The sequence below is a fragment of the Bombina bombina genome, chromosome 8 (assembly GCF_027579735.1).
Source record: "Bombina bombina isolate aBomBom1 chromosome 8, aBomBom1.pri, whole genome shotgun sequence".
NCBI classification, from domain to species: domain Eukaryota; kingdom Metazoa; phylum Chordata; class Amphibia; order Anura; family Bombinatoridae; genus Bombina; species Bombina bombina.
The window spans coordinates 52,088,758-52,111,105 of NC_069506.1; positions in this window are offsets into that span (position 1 = coordinate 52,088,758).

The following is a 22,348-nucleotide window of genomic DNA, read 5'->3' on the forward strand; positions in this document are numbered from 1 at the left end:
TAATAACCAGATAGCTCCCAGTAGGGCATTGATGCTCCAGATTTTTTTTTTTTAGAATCAAAGTTTTTTATTGAGGAATACCAGATATACAAGGGTATCATACAATAAACATTATACATAGAATTGAAACACGTCACCTCTGAGGCTTTGTCAAACCATTAACCTCTAGCATAACATGAAGTAATCACATTCTGGCATTACCTCTTTTTCGTTTTGTTTCCTATGTTATAACACAGAAAGAAGAAAAATACCATTCACAGTTTAAATATCCATAACAACTTGTACATCCTATAGTATGGTAGACTAAATATAACATAAAGATGTATTTGGATTCTATATAAATAAAAAAGGGATACAAGAAAAACATAACAATATATTAACCATTGCGGATAAACACCGCTTATATGTTCACTTACAGTAAGGGTGAACAGTAGTTAAAGGTAAGGGCGGGGGGGCGGAGCCGTAAGTCATATTGGAGCCAACAAGCTTCCCAAGTTGTTATCATGATGTCTAATCTTTATAAGTATACTTAAGTAGAAACCTGATAAAAATCCCTGGGCTTTTGTGTATAAAATGAATAAGATTACATTCTGGAGCAGTTATTCTCAAAGAGGGGTATTAGGATGTATGCACTATGAGATATAAGACAAATGATAGCATACATGGTATAGAATGAGATATAGGGGGCTTCCAGATGAGCTCCTCTCCTGGGGAGATGCCACCTACAGGCGATAAGGGAAAAGGGAGTAGGGGTATGACCTGCAGGCAACAAGTACCGGCGGGAAAGGGAGGAGAGGAGCCTAACAATAATAAATTATGTGCTCTAGTAATGAGGTGGTGCTGTATCCGAAACAACATACCTACAATATCAGGGTTTGTGGGGTAAGGCAACTATCAGATTTTTGTTTTTAATGATCCTGGAGGATAATGGAAGCCAGTATTGGAACTGCCATAACAGCAGCAAAGAGACAGTGGGTGATGTGGATAAGCTTAGCAACATCATTTACAAAGACTGAAGTAGAGATAGCCAATGGAGTGATAAGCCAGTGAGAAGGGTGTTGCAGTAGTTATCATGTGATCTGGACAACTAGTGAGTGGATTTTTTTTTGTCCTCAGTGGGAAAATGGTTGGATTTTGGCAATATTCCAGAGATGAGGTAGCGTGATCTAGTGAGATAATGGATGTGGGGTGTAGGTGAGGGCAGGGTCAATTAAATTATATATAAATGATAAAAGAATGTATAAGAAAAATACATAAAAAATATATCAAGTATTAGACAGTCTGACCAATTTGACCTATAATGGTCAGTGTAATAATTTCCTTATCTGTGAATGATACCAGTCTTTGAGGGTAATCTCCAAGTTCAATCTGTGTTAAATTGATTCCATAAACAGGATCCCTCTGATAATGGCTGCTCCTTTTGTATGACAAACTTCAAACTTCCAAGAACTTTCTGTGAATAAACACAAGACAAGGGCACCTTCTCGTCTAACATTGATATGACACAGTGAAGATGTACACTTATAGAATCATACTCACAAGTGAGGCAGCACCCAATTGTGCTGAGTGAAGCGTTCTGGGAACTCTAAATTTTCCCAGCTCACTGATCCGAATGCAGGTGTTATCCTCTCAGTTACTCCTGGTGTGTTGCACAGTGTAATAAAAGCTCAGGCTTCCAGTGCATTATAAAATAGTTGGTTTAATAAAAGATAAAATACAAACAATGAGTGTAGCATGAACCCAATGAGGCCCATTTCTCAAGCTCCGTATGGAGCTTGAGGGCCCGTGTTTCTGGTGAGTCTTCAGACTCGCCAGAAACACAAGTTATGGAGCAGCGGTCTAAAGACCGCTGCTCCATAACCCTATCCGCCTGCTCTGATGAAGCGGACAGGAATCACCACAATTCAACCCGATCGAGTACAATCGGGTTGATTGACACCTCCCTGTTGGCAGCCCATTGGCCGCGAGTCTGCAGGGGGCGGCGTTGCACCAGCAGCTCTTGTGAGCTGCTGGTACAATGTTGAATACGGAGAGCGTATTGCTCTCTGCATTCAGCGATGTCTGTCGGATCAGGTCCGACAGACATTTGGTAAATTGGTCTCAGTGTGTTTATTCACAGAAGGTCTTGGAAAATTAGCAATCTTCCTGTGAAACAAAAAAGGGCAGAAATCTGTCCTTTCAAAAAGCTGTCAGATACGCCTTTATCCAAATCATTCTGTAAGAACTGCAAAATTCTAATAAATTCTAAAAGAATGTCAGGAAAAGCCATGATCTATACACCAAGCAATAAAAGTCTTCCAGACTTTAAGATAAATCCTTCTAGTCACAGGTTTAGGAGACTGGATTAAAGTTTCAATCGCAGAATCTGAGAAACACCTATGCTCAAGAACTAACGTTTCAATCTCTATGCCATTAAGTTTAGGGATTTGAGATCCGGATGGAAAAACGGACCTTGAGACAGAAGGTCTGGACGCAGAGGAAGTGGCCAAGGAGGGCAACCGGATATCTGAACCAAATCTGCTTAACTGACCTTTTATGCTTACTTGAAGGCGAAAGAGCTGCCAACACTTCAGAAACTGCAGATTTGATTAAGTTTTTCACATACAGAGCCTAATCTGTAGAGTTCCTCTGTAAAGGACACAGAAGGAGTAGGTATTAGGATGATCTGAATGCAATAATATAATTTACATAATTAAACATGAACCATATACATAAGATGGAGGAGATACATCAGTTTTTTACAATAAACACACTTCACAAAGGTAGGAAGGTGTTCAGGGGATTTCTAAGGTAGATTTAGGGATAGAATCAGAAAGCTCCATTATAGCTTTAAAATACAATAGCATAAAAACAAAATTTATGCTTACCTGATAAAGTCCTTTCTTTCCTGGCATGGAGATTCCATGAATCCATTCCAATTACTAGTGGGAATTCAACTCCTGGCCAGCAGGAGGAGACAAAGAACACCCCAGCAGAGCTGTTAAGTGTCACTCCCCTTACCCATAATCCCCATTCATTCGACCAAAGGAAAATGGAAAAGAAGATGACAAAAGGGTATAGAGGTGCCTGAGGTTTATACAAAAAAAGCCGTCAACTCAAAATAAGGGTGGGTCGTGGACTCTCCATGCCAGGAATTTTTTTTTATCAGGTAAGCATAAATTTTGTTTTCTTTCCAATGGCATGGAGAGTCCAAAAATCCATTCCAATTACTAGTAGGAACCAATACCCAAGCTAGAGGACACAGAATGGAAGGGAGGGAGAACAAGACAGGCGGACCTAAACAGAAGGCACCACCGCTTGAAGAACTTTTCTCCCAAAGAAAGCCTCAGCAGAGGCAAAAGTATCGTATTTGTAGAATTTAGAAACCGTATTCAATGAGGACCAAGTGGCCGCCTTGCAGATTTGCTCCACAGATGCTTAATTTTTGAAAGCCCAGGAAGAAGAGACAACCCTAGTGGAATGAGCCGTAATTCTCTCAGGAGGCTGATGTCCAGCTGTCTCGTAAGCTAACCGGATAAAACTTTGCAACCAGAAAGAAAGAGTAGTAGAAGTGGCCTTCTGACCCCTACGTTTACCAGAAAAAACAACGAACAGGGCAGATGATTGTCGAAAATCTTTAGTTGCTTGAAGGTAAAATTTTAGAGCACGCACAACATCCAGGTTATGCAACAGGCGCTCCTTCTGAGAAGAAGGATTAGGACAAAAGGAAAAAACAACAATTTCCTGATTGATTTTGCGATCTGATGCTACTTTGGAAAGAAATCCCAACTTAGTACAAAGGACCACCTTATCTGCATGAAAAATAAGGTAAGAGGTTTTACACTGCAGAGCCGAAAGCACAGAAACCCTGCGAGCAGATGAAATAGCAAGAAGAAACAAAACTTTCCAAGATAATAACTTAATATCAACCGAATGCATAGGCTCAAACAGAGCCTGCTGCAAAACTTTAAGAACATAAAGATTGAGGCTCCAGGGAGGAGCAACAGGTTTAAACACAGGCCTGATTCTGATCAAGGCATGAACAAAGGATTGAATATCTGGAAGATCTGCCAGACATCTCAGAAAAACCATGCCTAGCTAAGACTAGGAGTTCAATCTCCAAGCAGTCAGCTTCAGAGAATCTAGATTTGGGTGGAGGAAGGGACCCTGAAGTAGAAGGTCCTTCCTCAGAGGCAACCTCCAAGGGGGAAGAGATGACATCTTTACCAAATCTGCAAACCAGTTCCTGTGAGGCCAGACAGGAGATATTAGAATCACTGACACCCTCTCCTGCTTGATACCAGCAATGACTCGAGGAAGGAGAGCAAACGGAGGGAATAGGTACACAAGACCGAAGTTCCATGGAAACGCCAGAGCGTCGATTAGAGCTGCTTGTGGATCTCTTGATCTTGACTCGTACCTTGGAAGCTTGGCGTTTACATGAGGCACCATCAGATCTATCTCCGGAACCCCCCACCTGTGGGTTATCATTGGGAATACTTCCAGGTGGAGAGCCCACTCCCCGGGATGAAAGGTCTGCCTGCTCAGAAAATCCTCTTCCCAGTTGTCCACCCCTGGGATGTGGATGGCAGAGAGCTGACAATTGTCAGACTCCGTCCATGGGAGTATGCAAGTCACCCCTTTCATAGCTAAGGAACTCAGAGCTCCTCGATATATGCCACTGAGGTGATGTTGTCTGACTGGAATCTGATAAACCGGACCAAACTTAGTTGAGGCCAGGCTGTTAGAGCATTGAAGAATGCTCTCAACTCTAAGATGTTTATGGGGAGAGAAGACTCGAGTCCAGAGACCCTGAGCCTTCAAGGAACCCCAAACTGCTCCTCAGCCGACAGGCTGGCATCTGTGATTACAATCACCCAGGATGGTCTCAGGGAGCATGTACCCTGAGAGAGATGGTCCTGCGAAATCCACCAAGATAGAGAGACTCTTGTGGTCTCCGTTCCATTGTCTGAGTATGCATAACTGGTAGAGGTATCAGATGGAAACGAGCAAAAGGAATAATGTCCATGGAAGCTACAATTAGACCAATTACCTCCATACACTGTGCCACTGATGTACGGATAGAGGACTGAAGCAAGAATCTTGGATTTTCTGACATCCGTCAGAAAAATCTTCATGGGCAGAAAATCTATGATCATCCCCAAAAAGCATACCCTGGTGTCTGGCACCAGGGAACTCTTTTCCAAATGTACTTTCCATCCGTGGGTACGAAGAATAGACATCAGAGCGTATGTATAATCAGAGTGTATGTATAAGATCTTGCTAAATAAAAAGATGGTGCCTGAACCAAGATATCGTCCAGGTAAGGCGCCACTGCTATCCTTTGAGATCTGACCACTGCCAAAAGGGCCCCTAAAACCTTTGTAAAGATCTGAGGAGCCGTGGCAAGGCTGAAGGGAAGAGCACCAAAATGGAAGTGTTTGTCTAAAAAAGGCAAACCTCAGGAATTTGTGATGTTCCTTGTGAATAGTGATATGAAGATGCGCATCCTTCAGGTCTATGGTAGACATAAACTGACCCTCCTGAATTAAAGGTAGAATGGAGCGTATAGTCTCCATCTTGAAAGATGGAACCTTAAGAAATTTGTTGAGACTTTTTAGGTCTAATATGGGTCAAAAAGTTCCCTCCATTTCGGGAACTACAAATAGATTTGAATAGAAACCCTGACCCTGTTCCTCTACCGGTATGGGACAATGACTCCCAAAGAAGATACTTACACAGCTTAAGAAGGCTTCTCACTTTATCAGGTTTACTGATAACCTTGACAGGATAAATCTGCCACTGGGGGCGCAGGACTTAAACCCTATCCTGTATCCCTGAGAAACCACTTCCATCGCCCAAGGATCTGGCACATCGCAGATCTAAGCCTGACAAAAGAAAGACTGCCTGCCCCCTACCTGATCCAAGCCTGGATAGGGGGCGACTCCTTCATGCTGACTTAGAGTCAGAGGAAGGCTTCATGGACCATTTACTCTTGTTCCAAGGCTGATTTGACCTCCATGAAGTCTTGGGTTGTTTCATCTTGGAAGAAGAGGAAGAAGACTTTTTTCCCTTGAAGTTACGAAAGGAACGAAAATTAGAATTTTGTCGACCCTTTAGTCTAGCCTTCTTGTCTTGAGGTAGGAAAGATCACTTTCCACCAGTAATTTCGGAAATTATCTCAGCCAGGCCAGGACCAAATAAAGTATTACCCTTAAAGCGTAAAGACAGAAGCTTGGATTTCAAAGTAACATCCGCAGACCAAGATTTTAACCACAGAGCTCTACGAGATAGAACTGCAAAGCTTGCATGCTGGCATCACAGATAAAGGTATCAGCCAGCTTCAGATTCTTGATCCTATCTTGGATCTCCTCTACGGTAGTCTCTTCAGAGATGAGATCGGACAATGAGTCGCACCAATAAAAGGCTACCCCTGCGACCGTAGTAATACTCGCAACAAGTTGCCATTGTAATCCCTTATGGATATACATTTTTCTTAAATAAGCTTCCAGCTTTTTATCCATAGGGTCTTTGAAAGAGGAGCTATCCTCAATAGGGATGGTAGTTACCTTGGAAAGAGTAGATATAGCCCCCTCTATCTTGGCAATGGTGCGCCACGAGTCACGCACCGAGTCAGCAAGGTAATTGAAGTTCAATCCGATTGGCTGATTGGATCAGCCAATAGAATTGACCTCACATTCTATTGGCTGATCCAATCAGCCAATCAGATTGAACTTCAATCCGATTGGCTGATTAAATCAACCAATCAGATTTTTCCTACCTTAATTCCGATTGGCTGATAGAATCCTATCAGCCAATCGGAATTTGAGGGATGCCATCTTGGATGACGTCATTTAAAGGACCAGGCATTCGGTGTTAGGACGTCGTTGGAAGAAGATGGCTCCGCGTCGGCTGGATGGAAGATGGCTCCGGATGATTGAAGATAGAAGATTCCGGATGGAGGACCTCTTCTGCCCCGCTTGGATGAAGCTCAAGGTAGGGTGATCTTCAGGGGGTTAGTGTTAGGTTTTTTTAAGGGGGGTTTGGGTGGGTTTTAGAGTAGGGGTGTGTGGGTTGTAATGTTGGGGGGGATTGTATTTTTTTTACAGGTTAAAGAGCTGATTACTTTGGGACAATGCCCCACAAAAAGCCCTTTTAAGGGCTGGTAAAAGAGCTGATTACTTTGTAATTTAGTATAGGGTAGGGCATTTTATTATTTTGGGGGGCTTTTTTATTTTATTAGGGGGCTTAGATTAGGTGTAATTAGTTTAAACTTCTTGTAATTTTTTTATTTTCTGTAATTTAGTGGGGGTTTTTTGTACTATAGTTTATTTAATTGTATTTAATTTTAGGTAATTGTAGTTAATTTTTTTAATTAATTTAATGATAGTGTAGTGTTAGGTGTATTTGTAACTTAGGTTAGGTTTTATTTTACAGGTAATTTTGTAATTATTTTAACTAGGTAGCTATTAAATAGTTATTAACTATTTAATAGCTATTGTACCTAGTTAAAATAAATACAAAGTTGCCTGTAAAATAAAAATAAATCCTAAAATAGCTACAATATAATTATTAGTTATATTGTAGCTATATTAGGGTTTATTTTACAGGTAAGTATTTAGTTTTAAATAGGAATAATTTAGTTAATAATTGTAATATGTATTTAGATTTATTTAAATAATATTTAAGTTAGGGGGTGTTAGTGTTAGACTTAGGTTTAGGGGTTAATAAGTTTAATATAGGTGGCGGCGGGGTCTGGTAGCGGCGGTTTAGGGGTTAAACATTTAATTTAGTTGCGGCGGGGTCCGGGAGCGGCGGTTTAGGGGTTAAACAATTTATTTAGCTGCGGCGGGGTCCAAGATCCGCAGGATAGGGGTTAATAACTTTATGTAGGTGGCGGCGGTATAGGGGGCGGCAGATTAGGGGTTAATAGGTATAATGTAGGTGGCGGCGGGGTCCAGGAGCGGCGGTTTAGAGGTTAATAACTATTATATAGGTGGCGGCGGTGTAGGGGGGGCAGATTAGGGGTGTTTAGACTCGGGGTACATGTTAGGGTGTTAGGTGCAGACATCTCTCATAGAAATCAATGGGATATCGGGCAGCAGCGAAAATGAGCTTTCGCTGCTGTCAGACTCCCATTGATTCCTATGGGATCCGCCGCCTCCAGGGCGGCGGATTGAAAACCAGGTACGCTGGGCCAGAATAGTGCCGAGCGTACCTGCTAGTTATTTGATAACTAGCAAAAGTAGTCAGATGTGCCGAACTTGCGTTCGGCACATCTGGAGTGAAGTAAGAATCGATCTGTGTCGGACTGAGACCGGCAGATCGTAGCTTACGTCACTAGATTCTACTTTCTCTAGCCTTTGATAACTAAGGTGAATCAGCCTCGCCACAAATACGCTGCGGAATTCCAGCGTATTTGCGGTTGACGGCTTGATAACTAGAGGCCATTGTCTGAAAACAAATGAATGGTTCTCTCTTCAATAGAGGCCAAACCTGAAGAGCCCTGAAAATAGCACGTGTTCTAACATATTGATTGGTAACCTCGCCTCTTGAGATTTCCAAACCCCTTGTGCTGTCAGAGATCCCCAGACAGCTCCCCAACCTGAAAGACTTGCATCTGTTGTGATTACAGTCCAGGTTGGACGAACAAAGGAGGCCTCTTGAACTATACGATGGTGGTATAACCACCAAGTCAGAGAGAGTCGAACATTGAAATTTAAGGATATTAATTGTGATATCTTTGTATAATCCCTGCACCATTGATTCAGCATACAAAGCTGGAGAGGTCTCATATGAAAATGAGCAAAGGGGATTGCGTCCGATGCTGCAGTCATGACACCTAAAACTTCCATGCACAAAGCCACTGAAGGGAATTACTGAGACTGAAGGTTCCAACAAGCTGAAACCAATTTTATTTGTCTCTTGTCTGTTAGAGACAGAGTCATGGACACTGAATCTATCTGGAAACCTAAAAAGGTGACCCTTGTCTGAGGAATCAAGGAACTTTTTGGTAAATTGATGCTCCAACCATGTTTTTGAAGAAACAACACTAGTTGATTCGTGTGAGATTCTGCAGAATGTAAAGACTGAGCTAGTAGCAAGATATCGCCAAAATAAGGAAACACTGCAATACCCTGCTCTCTGATTACAGAGAGTAGGCACCGAGAACCTTTGAAAAAATTCTTGTAGCTGTCGCTAGGCCAAATGGAAGAGCGACAAATTGGTAATGCTTGTCTAGAAAAGAGAATCTCAGAAACCGATAGTTATCTGGATGAATCGGAATGTGAAGATATGCATCCTGTAAGTCTATCGTGGACATATAATGACCTTGCTGACCTAAAGGCAGAATAGTCCTTATAGTCACCATTTTGAAAGTTGGCACTCTTACAAAATGGTTCAAAATTTTCAGATCCAGAACTGGCCTGAATGAATTTTCTTTCTTTGGGACAATGAATAGATTTGAATAAAACCCCAGAACCTGTTCCTGAAACGGAACTGGTATAATTACCCCTGAAAGCTCTAGATCGGAAACACACTTCAGAAAAGCCTGAGCCTTCACTGGATTTGCTGGAACGCGTGAGAAAAAAAAAGAAAATTTATGCTTACCTGATAAATGTATTTCTTTTTTTGACACGATGAGTCCACGGATCATCTAATTACTATTGGGTATATCACTCCGGCCCAGTAGGAGGAGGCAAAGAGCACCACAGCAAAGCTGTTAAATATTACCTCCCTTCCCTCCCATCCCAGTCATTCGACCGAAGTAAAGGAGAGAAAAGAAGTAACAAGGTGCAGAGGTGTCTGAAGTTTATAACAAACCAACAACCTGTCTATAAAACAGGGTGGGCAGTGGACTCATCATGTCAAAAAATAAATAAATTTATCAGGTAAGCATACATTTCCTCCTCTTTTTAATGACACGATGAGTCCACGGATCATCTAATTACTATTGGGAATCAATACCTAAGGTAGAGTACACAGATGATACGGGAGGGACAAGACAGGGAACCTAAACGAAAGGCACCACTGCTTGAAGAACCTTTCTCCCAAAAGTGGCCTCAGCCAAGGCAAAAGTTTCAAATTTATAGAACTTTGAAAAAGTGTGAAGAGAGGACCAAGTTGCAGCCTTGCAAATTTGTTCCACAGAAAGCTTCATTTTTGAATGCCCATGAGGAAGCAACAGCCCTCGTGAAATGAACCGTAACTCTCTCTGGAGGATGCTGTCCAGCAGTCTCATAGGCAAAACGTATGATACTCTTCAGCCATAAAGACAGAGAAGTAGCCGTGACTTTTTGACCCTTACGTTTTCCTGAGAAAACCACAAACAAAGCAGAAGACTGACGAAAAACCTTAGTCGCCTGTAGGTAAAATTTTAAAGCACGTATCGCGTCTAAATTGTGCAGAAGTCGTTCCTTCTGAGAGGAAGGATTAGGGCACAAGGAAGGAACAAGAATCTCCTGATTAATATTCGGGTCAGAAACTACTTTAGGAAGAAATCCTAATTTAGTACGTAAAACTACCTTATCCGAATGAAAAATAAGGTAAGGAGACTCATACTGTAATGCCCAGAGCTCTCAACCTTAAGAACTAAATTAAGACTCCATGGAGGAGTAACTGGTTTAAACACAGGCCTGATCCTGACCAAGGCCTGACAAAAATATTGCACGTCTGGTACGTCCGCCAGACGCTTATGTAACAAAATAGACAAGGCAGATATTTGACCCTTTAGGGAACTTGCTGATAATCCTTTCTCCAAACCTTATTGGAGAAATGACAAAATTCTAGGAATCCTAACTCTACTCCAAGAGTAGCCCTTGGATTCACACCAATAGAGATATTTACACCATATCTCGTGGTAAATCTTTCTAGTCACCGGTTTAAGAGCCTGAATCATGGTCTCTATGACCGATTTTGAAAAGCCCCGCTTGGATAAAATTAAGAGTTCAATCTCCAAGCAGTCAGTTTCAGAGAAACTAGATTTGGATGAAGAAAGGGCCCTTGAAGTAGAATGTCCTTCCTCAACGGAAGTCTCCAAGGTGGAAGAGATTACATGTCCACCAGATCTGCATACCAAATCCTGCGAGGCCAAGACGGTGCAATGAGGATCACCGATGCCCTCTCCTGCTTGATTCGAGCAATGACCCGAGGAAGAAGAGCGAACGGAGGAAATAGGTATGCTAGACTGAAGGTCCAAGGTACCGCCAGGGCGTCTATCAGTACAGCCTGAGGGTCCCCGGCCCTAGACTGCTCCCCATCCTAGAAGGCTGGCATCTGTTGTCACAATCACCCAGGAGGGTCTGCGAAAGCAGGTTCCCTGGGAGAGATGGTCCTGAGTCAACCACCATTGAAGAGAATTCCTTGTCTCCTGCTCCAGTAGAATTCGTGTAGACAAATCCGCATAATCTCCGTTCCATTGACTGAGCATGTTTAACAGCAGAGGTCTTAGGTGGAAACGAGCGAACAGGATGATGTCCATTGCCGCTACCATCAGCCCGATTACCTCCATGCACTGAGCCACTGATGGCCGAGGAGTGGACTGAAGCGCTAGGCAAGAATTGAAAATCTTTGATTTCCTGACTTCTGTCAGAAAAATCTTCATTGATAGGGAATCTATTATGGTTCCCAAGAATGTTACTCTCGTATTTGGAACTAAGGAGCTTTTTTCCAAATTTATCTTCCAACCGTGAGATCGCAGGAAGGATAACAACATTTCCGTGTGGGACCTTGCTAGTTAAAAGGATGGTGCCTGGACCAGGATGTCGTCCAGATAGGGCGCCACTGCAATGCCCCGTAATCGGAGCACCACCAGAAGACATCCCAGAACCTTTGTGAAAATTCTGGGAGCTGTGGCAAGACCAAAGGGAAGAGTCACGAATTGGAAGTGTTTGTCTAGAAAGGCAAACCTTAGAAACTTGTGACGATCCCTGTGAATGGGAACATGCAGGTACACGTCCTTTAAATTCACCGTTGTCATGAATTGACCCTCTTGGACCAAAGGGAGAATGGAACGAATAGTTTCCATCTTGAAGGAATTTGTTTAGACTCTTGAGATCTAAAATTGGTCTGATTGAAGAATCTTTTCTAACACCTAACATTACCACCTCCTTGCACTTAACGTAGGCAAAGAGAATGACTGGGGTGGGAGGGAAGGGAGGTGATATTTAACAGCTTTGCTGTGGTGTTCTTTGCCGCCTCCTGCTGGGCAGGAGTGATATTCCCAATAGTAATTAGATGATCCGTGGACTCATCGTGTCATTAAAAAGAAATCTTCTCACAGGAGGTCTCATTTTGAATCCTATTCGATACCTGTGAGAGACAATGCTCTGAATCCAATGATTTTAGACAGAATCTGCCCAAATGTTTTGGAAAATTTTAATCTGCCCCCCACCAGCTGAACTGGAATGAGGGCTGCACCATCCTTGGGGGCTGGCTTTGGTTTCTTAAAAGGCTTGGATTTATTCCAACATGAAGAAGGCTTCCAATTAGAACCAGATTCCATGGGGGAAGGATTTACCTTTAGATCTTTTATCATGAGGTAAAAAAACTCCCTTCCCCCAATTGACAGTTGAAATAATGGAATCCAACTGAGAACCAAATAAACTGTTACCTTGGAAAGAAAGAGATAGTAATCTAGATTTAGATACCATGTCAGCATTCCAATATTTGAGCCACAAAGCTCTTCTAGCTAAAATAGCTAAAGGCATAGATTTAACATCAATGTTGATATAAAAAATAGCATCACAGATACAATGATTAGCATGTTGAAGCAAGCGAACAATGCTAGAAAAATCAGAATCTGTTTCCTGTTGCACTAAGCTTTTCAACCAGAAGGTTGATGCAGCTGCAACATCAGCTATAGAAATTGCAGGCCTGAGAAGATAGCCAGAAAATAAATAAGCTTTCCTTAGATAAGATTCAAGTTTCCTATCTAAAGGATCCTTAAAAGAAGTACTATCTTCCATAGGGATAGTAGTATAAATAGCCCCATCAATTTTGGGGATTTTTTCCCAAAACTCCAATCTGGCTGCTGGCAAAGGATACAACTTTTTAAACCTAGAAGAAGGAATAAAAGAAGAACCAGGCCTATTCCATTCCTTTGAAATCATATCAGAAATAGCATCAGGAACTGGAAAAACCTCTGGAGTAACCACAGGAGGTTTATAAACAGAATTTAAACGTTTACTAGTTTAATATCAAGAGGACTAGTTTCCTCAATATCCAAAGTAATTAACACTTCTTTCAATAAGGAACAAATATACTCCATCTTAAAGAGATAAGTAGATTTGTCAGTGTCAATATTGTAAGTAGGATCTTCTAAGTCAGATAGATCCTCATCAGAGGAGGATAATTCAGTATGTTTTCGGTCATTTGAAAATTTTACGTTTATTAGAAGGCGGAATGGCAGACAAAGCCTTCTGAATCGCATCAGCAATAAAATCTTTTATATTCATAGGGATATCATGTACATTAGATGTTGAAGGAACAACAGGCATTGTACTAGTACTGATGGATACATTCTCTGCATGTAAAAGCTTATCATGACAGAGGGCCTTCAATAATTTTATCTGGCAAGGGAAAAAGCCACGAATAGCATTTGCAAATCTAACACTCCCGAAACACTGTGGAGGCTTATCATGCCCAAATATCAGAATTTATAACTATGCAGCGGTGTGTAAGTATGCGTTAGATTGGATCACGGAGAAGGGACTCGTTACATTGTATGACCTGGAGTCGCACTTGGTCTCCCCTTTCGACCTGAAAGCTATTTTATATAACCCAGTGACAGAATTACCTGCTAACATAACACAATATGTCACCATCAAAGATGTTGTTAGGACATGGCATAAAGTGTGCACAGGAACTAAGACTAATTTCCGTAAGTCCGTCTTTCTCCCATTAATAGGAAATCCAAGCTTCTCGCCAGGATTGAATATGTCGGTTTTTTCGAAGTGGGCGCAAGCGGGTTTACACTCCCTGGGCCAGTTATGCCAGGAAAATAAGTTGGTAGTAAGGTCCTTTGAAGAGTTGAAAAGTAAATATAATATAGTAGGGTCATCCTTTTATGCTTATCTGCAAGTATGTCACTGGATCTCAAATTTAAGAACTGAAACAGGGGTGGATCTAGAAAGGGGGGAACTAGGTAGAGTAATTCAACTCTATACAGACGGACTCAACAGAATCTCACAAGTATATAAAACCCTAATTAATTTTCAAGGGGAAGTCCATACGTATAAATTACTTGGAAAATGGGGTAAGGTGGTATCATTAGTGGAGAAAGAGCGGATTACCACCAGTGTTAGGTTAACAATGAAAGCAACGATTTCAGTTACCTGGTGGGAATCCCATATTAAATTACTCAATATGGCATACTTCTCCCTCGCTCGAGTATCCAAATGGAGTGGTAATGTAACGTCAGGGGAGTGTCCCAAGTGCAGACAAGACAAGGCAGATTTAGTTCACTGCTTATGGAAGTGCCCTAAAGTTAGACAATTCTGGAACAAAGTTAATTACTGGTGTAATAAGGTTGTGGGAGCCCAGGTTGAGTTTTCACAGCTTGAGGTACTTTTCCTCTTTCAGTACAGTAAACCCGGGATTAACCACAAATTCCTAAATACAATGATATTAGTAGGGAGAAATGTGATCTTCACCAATTGGAAGAATAGGTGTGACCTTAAAGTGAAAGTAAAGTTATGTGGTCACCTCTCCTCAGTTACATAGTTCATTTAAAATAAATAGGAGTTTCATTCATGAGTTTGTACAAATTTGCATGCAAATGCCATTTTCGCCGCAAATAAACTCAATATTTACTACTTACAATTCAACCCGTTTTTCTCCTCTCATTTTACTTCCTGATCACGTTCATCGGTCGACCAATTGACTTTCTGGCCGATAGGCGGCCATGAGCCGACGTCATCCGCCTATGTGTTCAATTGCGCATGCGGCAAATCTTGTTTGTGCTCGTTATGTAGGACGCCCGTTCACGATTCGCGCATGCGCACACCTTTTTGTTTTATAACAGCCAAGGACGCATTCATGCATGCGCGTTGTAAAGAGGCTCATCACAGAATCGCATGCGCATTAATGGTAAGATCTACGATTCGCCCATGCGCAATGCGTTCTTTGCTTGTGAACGTGCATTTGACATACGTATAGAGCGGGTGGGACCGCTCTATACATCTAAACACAGAAACATAGGAAGTCTAAGATGGGCGGAGCATGACGGATAAGGTTAGAAGAAATAAAATTTTAATTAAAAGTCAAAATTCACATAATGAAGAAAAAAAAAATAGCGATCCTACTATTTGGAATGTATACAATACTTGGATGTGTTGTAAAGGGCTAAAATTTACTTTCACTTTAAGTTGTCTGAATTTTTCAGAAAAGCTCAGTATCAAATAATATTGGATCAGCACAATATAAAAATTAGCAATAATAAACAATTACGGCAATTTTTTACTAAATGGAAATCGATGATCCTATCTCTCCCCTTAACTATCCAAAGGCAAATAGTGGCAGCTTTTAAGAAGTCCGAGTGGTTTCTACAGCAGATACAGGCAGGAGGATTCCCAAGAACATGGTCATTTGAATAAGGTAATGGCGAGTTGGGGTGTTATCGCCCTTACTCCCCCTCTTTTTCTTCCCTTCCCCCCCCCCTTTTTTTTTTTTTTTTTTCTCCCCCTCCCCCGGGTCCTAGCGTCTGAACTAGGCAAAAATGTGAATATGGATTGAGAGCCAGTGAAGTACGACACACTTCACTGGACTGTATTTTGTTTCTGTACTTTGTAGTATCTTGATGAAATGTTGTTTTTGAGTAGATTAACTACCTACAGAATGTGGAAGCTGTAATTGAGGAGATCTCCTCTAAAAATCAATAATAAAAAAAAAAGAATTAAAAAAAAAAACATGTTTATTATCCGCAAAAAAAAAAAAAAAAAAAAAAAGCTTATCATGACAACTGTTACATACTATAGCCGGAGATATAAGCTCTGCTAACTTACAACAGATACACTTATCTTTGGTAGAACTGTTATCAGGCAGTAGGAATCCAACAGTGGTTTCTGAGACAGGATCTGTTAGGGGTAATATGAACCTGACGGCAGCCATCTTGTTCCTCGCAGCCATCTTGTGATGATTAGCATTCATTTTGTAACAATTAGACTTTATTATACTGGGTTATTATGTAGTGGGAATTATGTGCATGTTATGGTAGTTTCCTTAGCTGTTCGGCCTTGTCGATGTACTTTGGCTATACGCCCAGAAGAAGATAATGTCAATAAGATGGTTCAGAAACCTTGTTTTCTCCGCAGATGTTAGCGTATTATGACTATGAGATTATTGTTATGAGCTGGTCAATTCCCAGAATCACACTGTGTTCTACTGTGTAAAACTGTGTAAGATGACGCAGTCCTAACGTGTCATCCCCTTAACCCTGTATGCTGTTATAAGAAATGCTTGCACTGTTCAATAAACAGGATTGGCTTTAGATCATAATGCTGCGTGGTCTGAGTCATTCTAAGGGATCCTTATCAGATAATCTACATCTGCCTCAGGTGGTACTGGGCCCGTGGCTTCGACCTGACCTGACACTTACCCCCCTTGGGAAACACCTAACAATTTTAGTGTCAGTTTGTGGGATTCGCCGTGGGTGAGTATGAGTGCTTTTACCATGCTTTCCTTCTGTGAATCTGAACCTAAATTTAGTCTGGTAATAGGTGTTGACAATATATGATAAAGGGTTAAGGGGTTCCTGTGGTTGAGACGCAGGTTTGCGGAGGTTATAGTCCTGCCGGCAGTTGTGATACCCCTCCAGACAGGTGTAGAGTCCTGTGCTGGGATACGACAGGTATTGTGAGTCCTGTCTGTGATAAGCGCGCAAGAAATATATGAATGCCAGTTGACGGAGAGCTTTTAAGCTAAGCTCCCCCGGGCAAGGTGGCAGTGAGTGAGTCTCACGTGTGTTAAAGTTTCCCATATTCATTCCCATAATAGAGTTTTGTTACCCACCTGAAGCTCATGTTGATATCTGATGCTTGCTTTGTTTTGTTTGTGTTGCTGCTATATAATTGCTTAGAAAATATTAAGTGGCTATGCATGTTATTATTGTGGCTATTATTGTGTTGAGAAATGGGATCTGCTTATGGATAAGAATGCACACAGAAAATTACATGTATAAGGTCGGGAAAAAAAGAGTTAATAGTTTCTGCAAAAGACAGAAATATTTTTAAAACACTGTCAGTGAGTACTGCTGTGTGGTAAATAGAGAAATCTCTGTGTTAAAAATGTAGCAGGCAAAGAAGGGGGGCCACCACTGAGCGCGCACATAGATCAGAAGAGAAAAAAAAAAAAAAGCGAAAGAAACCTGTTACAGCAGCTCCGTTTGTAAGACTTTTTGTTTGCTTGCAGTAATGAAAAGGAAATTTTGTATATTGAGATGCATAATGTGTGATGGTCTGTAGGTTCTTACTGTGGTATGCGTGTAACAGATTTACTTTAAACCAAAAAACAGAATGTATTATTTGAAAATGATTGTCCCAATCCAGGCAAAAAATGGCCATTTTGCGTGGAATCGGAATGAAATACATTTTGAACTTGGTGACAAGTTAATCTTGTGTTTTTTTTTATATGTATGTGGTACGCTATGAAATAGATGTTTTTCTGAGAAAGAAAAAAAGGAGTGAATCTCTGGTATGCGAGATGGAATGAGCTTGTGTGTCGGTATCGCTGTAAAAATGTTTCTTTCTGTTTCTCTGCTGGGAAATCAGACATTGTAAGAAGATATTTTGTAAGTGTTATTTTTTTATATACCAGTATTTTAAAGTAAGCAGCATGTTTTAAGTATGTGGTATTAATAAGCAGTTTTAGTTTTAAGTGATAATTGTTTTTCGGCATGTAAAGATATGATATTGTGAAGTAACGGCTTTGAAAGTGGCTTTGAAAGTGCGAGGGTGTGTGTGATTTTTTGTCACGCTCTGGTAAATATGAAAGTGTTTCTGGTATTATTAATGGGTTCACGTATGTTGTATTTGTAAGGTCTGTGCACGGAGTTGGTGCACACAATGAGATATATTTATAGGCTGTAATTGAAAGTTTATCTAAAAGTGCGTCCGTTTTTGTTGCAAGTAAATTAATCTGCAGGTCATGCTACAGTACAGAGGTGGAATTTGTGTGGTAAATCATACAAGCAGCCTAAATTATGGTTGGGATATACATATGTAATTTACGTGATGAATGGTTAGTCCTTAAAGGGAAAGTCTACTGTAACAAGGTGTTGCTATTAATGTATTGTCCATGACTTCTTATACAAGCTGCAATTATAAAATATAGGAGAAATTGCATTTGCATATTTATTTGTATATATATGAAGTAGCTGGTTTTATGCTTTCAAAACACAGTTGATTGCAATGGGTTGAATTTTAGATAACAAGAATATCTCATCTTATATTTGTCTGTAAAATCAGATTTCAGTGCGTAGATGGAACAATAGAAAATTGTCATTTTATTTTTTAAAGGATCAGTTTCACTGTATTAGTAGTTTGCAAAATTTATATTTTAAGAGACCTTTCTTTGTATATATTTATTTTAAATCTGCCGTTTAGATAGCAGATGTTTCTTTTTGCAGTATAACTTAATTGTCTCTGTAATGCAAATTGAAGTGATAAGTTGTCTACAATTTTAGTGTAGCGATCTGTGAGACTAGAGAAAAAAAAACCCGAGAAAAACAGAGGAGTAAAAATATTTAAAGGGATACAGGCAAACTGATATAACATCTGAGAATTTAGGGGGAATACTTACAGAAAAGACAATGGGGTTTACTGTAAGCCTAACACTAGTATATTTCACTGTGTTAGCAGCTTCAATTAAAGATTATTTTTAGTTTGGGTAAAATTTCCCTTTAACTAGCCTGCATCCCGCTGTGAGTGTGTTCTTATGCTGCTTATGCTTGCTTAGGCTATTTAATGAACGTCAGTATACATTTTTTTTTATTATAAGGATCATTGAGAATAATTTAAAGGGGAAATTGTATTATTATTCTTTTGTAGAAAGCTTATTTTTGTGTTATATGCGGTTTTTATATTTGGCTGGAGAGCTGCAGAATGGTGAATATCAAATTATACACAACGTTAAATCCAATAATTTTGTTTAGCATTTATCAAGTTTTAGTGTGAATTTTATATTTTTAAGCAGTAAACAGTGTTTCTCCTTTAAGGAAAAATGAAACTTTGAGCTTGCCTTACTATCCTTGAGAAGACTGATAACACTGTGCATGTTTTGCTTGTCTTTAAAAAAAAAAAAAAAAAAAAAGGGGGGGCGGAGCTAGCCAGCCATCGATGCAGCAGTGTTTTTGAGGAGCTCCTGAGAGAAAAAGTTATTAAACTGGCAAAAAAGCGATCTTTACAGACCTGAAAGGCTATTACTAAGCACAGAGTGGTACCCTCAGCCTAGACACTCGAATCCAACTTGCAAACTGCATAGTTGTGGAAGTCGGAATCCGATCCGGGTCTGAGTTGCAGAAGAAAACTAGGAGAGTCCGGGGCTGCGGCCTACTCCGGACCGGAAAGTTGCACCGGAGACCTTCAAACATCACTGAGGCCATACTACCGGTCACGACTAAGATACACAGTAAGCAATTACCCCCAATCAATCAACAGGACCTGCTGCAATCAATGTAGAAGGAAAGCAGAAAAAAAACGGGATTTGGCGCGAACCGCCATTTTTAAGGTACTCATTTAAGCACTCTCTGACATCCTAATACACAAATACTTTCTGGACATCTGGGACATTATAGGAGACTAATTGGGGGTATGTAAGACCTTACATTCAGCTGCAAATAAGCAAAGAGAGAGACCTGAAAACGCCTCACAAGTTTGCAGCATAACACATCCATTATTATTTGCTCACAGGCTGCACTAATTTTAGAGCTGAACATATAACTTGGGCCCTAGCTTTAACGCAATATCTCTCCTAGTAGAGGGGGGAAAAAAGAGACACCGGAAGCTAGCCTGCAACCTGGAGCAGTCTGGAACTGTCTTTACCTGCCTTCACCAGCAAAACTATACTGTTATTTACTTGTGAAAGAATAGCACCCCCTCCTCACCCCTTTCCTGCCAGTTAGCCTGCTGGTGGGTCATATCCAAAATCCCCTGACCGTGATGGTCCTGTGAGGACAGATCCCCCCGGGGAGGTGAGTGCTAACTGAAAAATAACTGAACCCAGAAAATAGAGACTTTCTATACTTTTTCCTAGATAATCTACATCAAATAAATGGACTCTAGATAGGGTGATTTAATACTTATAAGGGCTGATTCCACCCGCTGCCCTCTTACCCTCTAGCCCACAGCAACTGAGGCAACAGGGAAAACAAGAGAGGTGATTACTGCAGGCCCTAACTCATCTCACCCTATCAGGAAAAAATTGTCTTTTATATGCCAAACTCCCTCTACTCTCAAGCACTAATGGATATAATAAATGCTTAAATGATCTAGATGAAGATTACTTCGGGCATGTCTGTGTAAAGTCAAGGGGCAGAGTGGCTCTCTGAAAGATTAAGGCTCCCAGGGCTGCTACGTAGCTATCAGAGCGATAGGATCTCAAAAGCACGGAAACCTCAGCACCAACCAACACTCCCTGCTTTGGGAAGATACATCTAGAAGATGAAAAGCCGCACGAAATCGGTTAAAGAGTGCCTTTCCAAGTCACAACAGAAAAAGAAACAGGCTATGCTAGACCTATCTCAACGGATGGAACAAGAAGAAGACACGGAGGATCCCCCCATTGTCTCCCAGAAATCAACCTCCTCAAATGAGGCCCTCTTAAAGCAGATAAAACAAATGTTTCATGAAGAAATGAGAGCAGCCCTTTCAGAATTAACACAAGAGATTGCTGACATTGGTGAGAGAACTTCAGCAATTGAGGATAAAGTCGATGACTTAGTAGAGGAGGTCCCAGAGTTACAAGCAACAGTGAGCGCACAACAAGCGCAAATACAAAAACTAGAGGACCATCTGGAAGATCTGGAAAACCGATCTCGGAGATCAAACATTCGCATATGCAACTTACCTGAAAAATATAATAACCTTCAAGACGTTATCACACAAATCTTCCAACAAATATTACCAGAGGAAGATGCATCATTCCTTCTTATGGATAGAGTTCACCGAGCCTTAGTTAAGCCTCCAACACCAGGGGCCCACAGAGATGTGATAACAAAACTTCACTATTACCATATTAAAGACAGAATTATGCAAGCAGTGCGGGGAGTTCCAGAGATCACTTATGAGGACCACAAAATTCAAATATTTGCGGATCTCTCCCCTATCACTCTGAAGAAGAGAAGAGAATTCAAGCCGATAGTAGCAGCCCTGGCTAATGCCCAGATTAAATACAGATGGGGATTCCCCTTCAAGTTGTCCTTTACAGTAGACAAAACAACATACTCTTGTGCCACAATTGATGAGGGACAATCAATCTTAAACAAGCTTCATATTGAGAAATCATCACATTCACCATCACAGTCTCCCAAGCCGCAGAGAAAAGCTTTGAGCCGCACCTGGACACCAGTGCTTAAAAATGGGAAGGCTAAGAAGAGAAATCAAGAACCGGAGAGCCCGACCTGACTTGCAGAAATAAATCCCAAGATATGACTGTAATTCTGCAAGTTCCCTAAAGGGAAGTATCACCACTAAGGGGGGCTTAAATTCTGAGAACAAGCCCGAAAGAAATGAAATGACTCTTGACCTGGACTTAATGTTTCCAAATAGTTAGGTTATTGTTATAAGTCCAGAGCCATGGGGCTCACCCTTATCCAGAATCAGAGTTGTTTTGGTTATATAACCGAGGTAATGGGTATTCAATATGCCAATAATGTATGCCCGAAGTTTCTTTTGTTGTATTAGTTATTTATATTTGCTAGTTTCTTTATTTTACTTGTTATTGCTATGTCATATTGCATTCCTGGATCAAAGATCCAAGTTCAGACCGAACAAGGTCAGTTGTTCATTGATTTGTTATTGCTCAGACTAACCGTTACATATTTTCTCATCTTAGCATGTCATATATTACATAGAGGTATGTTACAGCAGCTATGTGTTCCAAGAGACAGACTTGACAGCTCTGCCTTCATACAGGGAGGGGGTCCCGGCCAGCCAACGAGTGGTAAGCTTCTCTACCTGTGTTTCAGGAGTCTTCTTTATTTTTCTTTACTCACTCTCTTACTGTACACGTAGGTAGGGAATGTCTTTAAATATAGTCACACATAATGTTCGAGGATTACACTCCCACATCAAGAGACGTAAAGCCTTAGACACATATAAATCCATGAAAGCCCACATCATCCTATTGCAGGAAACCCATTTTACAAAAATAAAAA